Below are 6,000 nucleotides of genomic sequence, written 5' to 3'. Positions count from 1 at the left end.
CAGGGGCCAACCCACGGATTCACTTCAGTCCACATTTGTTTCTAAAGATTGTTTGTTGGATTAATGAAAGAAAGTCTGCTTTTTACAATAACTTGGTCTTAATTGTGTGTAGGCAGGTAGATTGGACCAGGGAGTTCTTGTGATTGTTCATCTAACCATCTCTTTCTGGGTGATGTTGGGCTTGCTATGAAGTACCTTCCTCATTAGGCTCTCAATACCGGGTTTTTGTTACTTTAAAAAGTCTTTGTTTATTGACTTATATCACACATATATATTTTTCTCTTTAAAAAATCAACTCTACTGATATAATTTTCATACAAAAAGTGCACCCATTTTAAGTGTATATTTTGAGGAGTTTGACACGTTTAAACACCCATGTAACGGACACCTCAATAAAAATATAGAACACTTCCATCACCCCCAAAAGTTCCTTTGTGCCCCTTCCTAGTCAACCCCCCACCCCACCTCCAGCCCCAGACAACCACTGATAGGTTAGATTTGTCTTTCTGGAATTGCATGTAAGTGGAATTAGACTGTGTGTTGTCTCTTGTATCTGGCTTTTGTTGCACAGCATAGTATTTTGCAGATTTATCCATGTTGTTGAGTGGTTCCCCAGTTCATTCCTGTTTATTTCCGAGTAGTAGTCCATTGCTTACATATAGCCTAATTTACTGAATAGGTAATAAGAGAGATGGTTCAAAATTTAAAAAGTACACATCTTTCCCACCCTTTTGTCTAACCAGTTAGTCCCTTTTCTCAGCCATCCAATATTACCAGCTGCTTGTGTATCCTGTTGAGCTATTTTATGCATTTAGAAGCAGATGTGTAGGCAGGGTTGTCCTCCAGTCCTCCAAAAAATATACTTAATTTTGCCTGTGTGTGAGTATAATCTTAGAAGTGTAATTGCCCGATCAAAGGGTTCATGCACATGTAATTTTGATAGATGTTGCCAAATTGCCCTCCACTGAGGTAATACAAATCCCCCAACTTTTTGGGAAAGACTGAAACACAGTACAGACTTCTGATGGTAATGAAAGTCAATTGATTTGAAGAAGATAGAGACATTTATTTAAGTCTGTAGGAAAAAGTAAACCAGCAAGATTGTTACTTTGCATACACAGTGGGTTTTCACCTTCACACTTTGTGAACCTTGAGTGTACCTGCTTTCAGTCACAGTTTTTGGGACCTGCTGCTCTCATTTACTGTGAAGTGACAGGCTTCTCACCACCCAGGTGTGGCTCAGGGTTTAAGATGTTTCTGTTTAGAGTAGCTCGATGAGTTGGACAAAGTAAGGGCCCTATCACACATTGGTTCTGACCAGGAGCTTGGCCCACAGGGGCCCTGATTCTAGAAGGGGGAATGACTGGACTGGATGGGCGTGTGTGTGTGTGTGTGTGTGTGTGTGTGTGTGTGTGTGTGTGTGTAAACAGTCCATATCCACGCTGAAGCCTGGGTGGGCCTTGAAATATGCCAGCTTGCTGCTCTTGCTCCAGTGGTTTGTTGGGGGAGCTTTTGGGGGGCAACAGCAAACATTTATTTTGGCTAATAAAGCCCAGAGCTCCTCTGAGGAGTTTTCCCTGGGCTACCTGCACTCCAGCCACTTTGGCTTTTCAGTTCTTTCTCTTTTGCAGCTCATGCTGTTCTCTGTATCTGGATACACTCCCTTCTGCCCACCTGCCCCTCAGCACCCTGGCATCTCCTAGTTAACATTGTTTCATCCTCAGGACTGACCCCCACCTAGGGCAGAGCCTCCTGGTACAGTTCTACAGCATTTATTGCCGCCTCTGCTTAAAAGTCTCTCCAGTATGACCTGTAGTGTTTATCTCTTCTCTTAACCTGTTAGTATCATGCAGGCAGGGATCATATCTGTTCTGTGTGCTGTGATATTCGCTGTGCTCTAGCAGAGATTGACACATAGTAGGTGCTCAGTAAAAGTTTGTGAAGTGAACACATGAGGCGTTTTGGTAGCACAAACATGTAGCTAGTCATCAGAACTGGGGGTGAATTCCATTTTTTTCATCTTGGCAAGTTACCTAACCTTTCTGAGCTGAAGTTTCCTTGTCTGGAAAATGGGTACAATAACATTGCCTCTTGGACCTGCTGGGAGTACTTGGAAAGTGCCAGGCAAATAGCAGGTGGTTGAGCCCTGGTAACTATCATAGTAGCATCTTTGATATGAAGCCAGTGAGCACACTTGTTCATGGACAGCTTGTGTTCCTGGTGACCAGTGACAGCTGGCCTCAATGTCTGGGGTCAGGCTGGGCCACAGGTGGGGTTCAGTGCCCCCTTGCCCCGGGAGGTGAGAGTGACGCTAGAGCTGGAGGTTGAGAAGGTCACAGTGCCATTTGGCAGCTGCCATCAAGACCTTGGAGGGGAGACAGGCTTGGGGCACCTCCAGCCACTGGCTTCTGCCAGGGCAGTGGAGAGGAGCAACAGGGAGCCATGGGAACAGGGGAGGGCGGGGAAGCCGGGTGGTCTCAGGAAGCTGCAGGCCTGGCTGGCAGGCGGGAAAGGAGCTGATGAGAATGTCAGGACTCTGGAGGGGATAGGGTTTCTGCCGCCTCCAGCTGCCCTAAGCTGCCTCTGCTGTTTTCCAGAGGGGCCCAATTACCACCCCCTTGTGCAGCCAGGGCCGCCAGAGATCCTAGGGAGATAGGAGGTGGCTCCCAGCAGGGCAGCAGGGGCCTTTTAAGCTCCCCTTACCATATACCTGTTCCTGATCATCTGAGATTTAGGGCCTGGTTTGGGGAAAATGTTTGGACTTCTGAACATGGTCCCTCAGGTCTTTAGAACCTTGGGCTTTCAAAGTGTTCTCATAAATGAGCACTGACTCATCTGACTCTCCTCACAGCTTGGGAGCTGCCTGGAAGAGTTAGGCTTCTTTGGACAAACAGTGTCCCTGTGGTCCGGAGAGAGGGGAAGCCAGTTGGCTATGGTCACCTGATAAGCTAGTGATCCACGACTTCTGTCTTTGTAGAGCCTCTTCTCTGTGCCACTTGATCAGCCAATCAACACACAGGAAAGCTCTCCAGCTTGCTACAGGCCCCAACATGCCCTTCTGTTTGCCACCAGGCTTGCATCAGCCATTTACGTTACCTGCCTGGTCCTTGAAGATATTTGAGCAGCAGCCCCTGCACAATATGCAGCTTGTGCCCAGCTTTGTCCTGGATGCTGTGGAGGGTATAAGGGAAGGTGGAGTGTTCTCTGTCCCCGAAGAGTGGACAACCAGACATGCCCTCTGAGAGAGCAGCATATAATGTTGGGTACACTATTAGGAAGACATGTGATGTCAGGCCTGAGGATGCTGACCTGGGCCTTGAGCTGGGCCCCCATGGGGTTGGGGTTAAACTACACCAGCAAGTGTAGGGAGGAGAGAAGGGATTAGGGTTTCACAGGATGGAAAGAAGGTCTTTCTGTGTAGAATGGAAGTTTGGAGGTTACATGGCTTTGCTTTGAATCCATTCATACCACAAGTGTTTCCTGAGAACCTACTATGCATCAGCTACCTACTGGACACTCTACATACCTCATCTAATTTCATCCTCACTACAGCCATAGAGGTAGATATTTTCCCACTTCACAGATAAGCAAGTATGAGTCTGCAGATGAGGTATATTGAAGTTAAATGACTCCCTCAAGCCCAGTCTGACTCCACAGCCCATGCTTTCCCTTTACTGAGGCCTTCTGGGGGAAGGTGAGTTTGGAGTATGTATGAGAGCAGATGAGGGGATAAGCCTGAGGAGGCATTGGAGGAGGTAGGAACTGCATGAGTAAAGGCAAGGAGGCAGGACCAAGTTGGGTGTGCATGGCAGTCTGTGAGGTAAAAGGTCTGATTGATGTAGAACGTCCTGGTCAGGAGTCCAATACTTCCACCAAGGGCCTTGTTTGGCCCACTTGAGGGCCCAGCTGCCTGATCTGCCTGTCTCCTCCAGCAAGCTAACCTCTCCTCCAAGTGGCCCCTCTGCAGACTTTCCTGGTACTGCCAGGCTCTTTTCTGGTTTCCCACCTTTGCATTTGTTTCCCCCCTACCTGAATGTCATCCCTTATCCTCTCCATCCATCTATCCAAATCCTGCCTATCCCTTTGTGGTCCACAAGAAATTTCAGCTCCTCCAGGAAGCCCTCTCTGACCTTTAATGTAATTTCTTTCTTTCCTCTGAACTCCCGTTGTCCTGGTTCTTAGCTGAGGACCCCTTTCAAAAGTCCATCTCATCTCCCCAGTTTATAAGCTCCCCATGTTCTGGCAGGAGCCACAGCTCTAACCCACTCCCTGCCCTGCAAGTCTCACGGGCAGTGGTAGACCATTGATAAAAGATTTGCTGCAGGCTGGGCAGGAGGCCAAGCACTTCACACAAATTTCCTGGTTTAGTCCTCACAGCAAGCCCTGGATCCTGACTAGCCCTGAATGTAGAGTCACTTGAACTAGGTCTCTGCTCACAGGAACCCACAGTAAGAGCTGAATGCAGGATAGTGTGGCCCTGGTGAGGTGGCTGGCTCCTTTGTGGGTGTCGTATAGCACAGTCCCTCTTATTTTTCTGCTTTCTCTTGTGTATCTTGGTAGGATGTATGTGTTCTCCCAAAACCCATCTCTGCCTTTAATCAGTTTCCATTTGGAAAGGGAGCCTGGGTGGCCACAGTTTGAGATAGTACCTACCTCTTGGGGTCAAAATAAACCCATCTAGGGTTTATTGAGGGAATTGTGGGGCTCCTTCACCAACTTCAGCTGCCACAGCTCAGGTGTGCAGCCCCAGGATGAACCAGCCTGGAGGCAGGCAACAGAACAGGAATGCAGCTTTCTGGCCAGCTCCTGACAGGGCATCTCTGGGAGGCCCCCCAGCTCCTCCAGGCCACGACTCTGCCGGGGAAGCCGGGGATTAGAAGCCTAATTCTGCCGATAAATCCTGTTTTTCTTAGCCTCACACAGATTGCTCTTTAGGAAAGGCCCCTCATCTAATTAGCCTGAGTCAACAGCTCCATTTATTTAGACACGTGATGTTATGAACGGGCTGATGCTGGTGTGTTTTTGTACTGCATATCTGGGCTGCCCCTCCAGGATGGCATCGGGAGGGAGGTGCCTAGGGCCACCAGGCTGGGGTTAGAGCCCAGACCCAGAGGGGCTCCAGCTGAGGCCGGAAGGGCAGCCACAGGTTTGCTAGCCAGGCGGGAACTGCTCACTCTCAGGTTTCATAACAAGAAAGTGACCCACGGAGTGTCCACATATCTAGCTTCCTCTCCCGTTGGTGTTTTTGAACCAAAATAAAGAAGGGATTAGGGGCCCTTTGCCTGAAACTCCTTCCTCTGTCCCCTGTTAGAATAAAAAGGAACTTCTACAGGAGGCTTTTGATGGTGACAAGCCCTTTACCACATGCATAAATACCCAGGACTTTCTGAGAGAAAAAGTGAACAACAGTAGTTACTATTTATCAAGCATTTACCATGTGCAATGTGCTAAGTATACAAAATAAGTCACCTGCACATGCACTCACGCACAGACACACATGCAGACACACACACACTTCTCCTCTCTCTTCCCTCACACTGTTCTCTGCCCGGTGGAAGTGGAAGCCTCCCTCCTTCTCTTCCACATTCAGTCCTTTTCCACTCTCTCCCCCTCCCCCGACCTTGGTGTTTATCCTTCCATATTCTTTTCTGTGCATTCATGTACATATATATCATATATTATTTCTAACTGTAAAAACAACCCTTCAAGGAAAGCACTGTTGTACCCATTTCACAGGTGAGAACACTGAAATGAAGAGAGTCTAAGCAGCTTGCCCAAGGTCACACAGCCAAGAAGGAGCAGAGCTGGGTTTCAAATCCAGGTCTGTGTGACTCCAGAGACATACAGGAAAACCCTTTTCTTCCAGCACTGCCCTGACCCCCAGCAGGCATTTGATACATTGGGCGACATGGAAGTCACCCTGAATAAATGAGGCAGGAGCTCTGTCTTGCTGCCTCCTTCCTGTCCCCCGATCTGGAATTGCTGCCAACCTAACTGGCT

This window comes from Miniopterus schreibersii (genome assembly GCF_964146895.1).
Source record: "Miniopterus schreibersii genome assembly, chromosome: 15".
Classification (NCBI taxonomy): domain Eukaryota; kingdom Metazoa; phylum Chordata; class Mammalia; order Chiroptera; family Miniopteridae; genus Miniopterus; species Miniopterus schreibersii.
Note: the sequence above shows the minus strand (reverse complement) of the source record.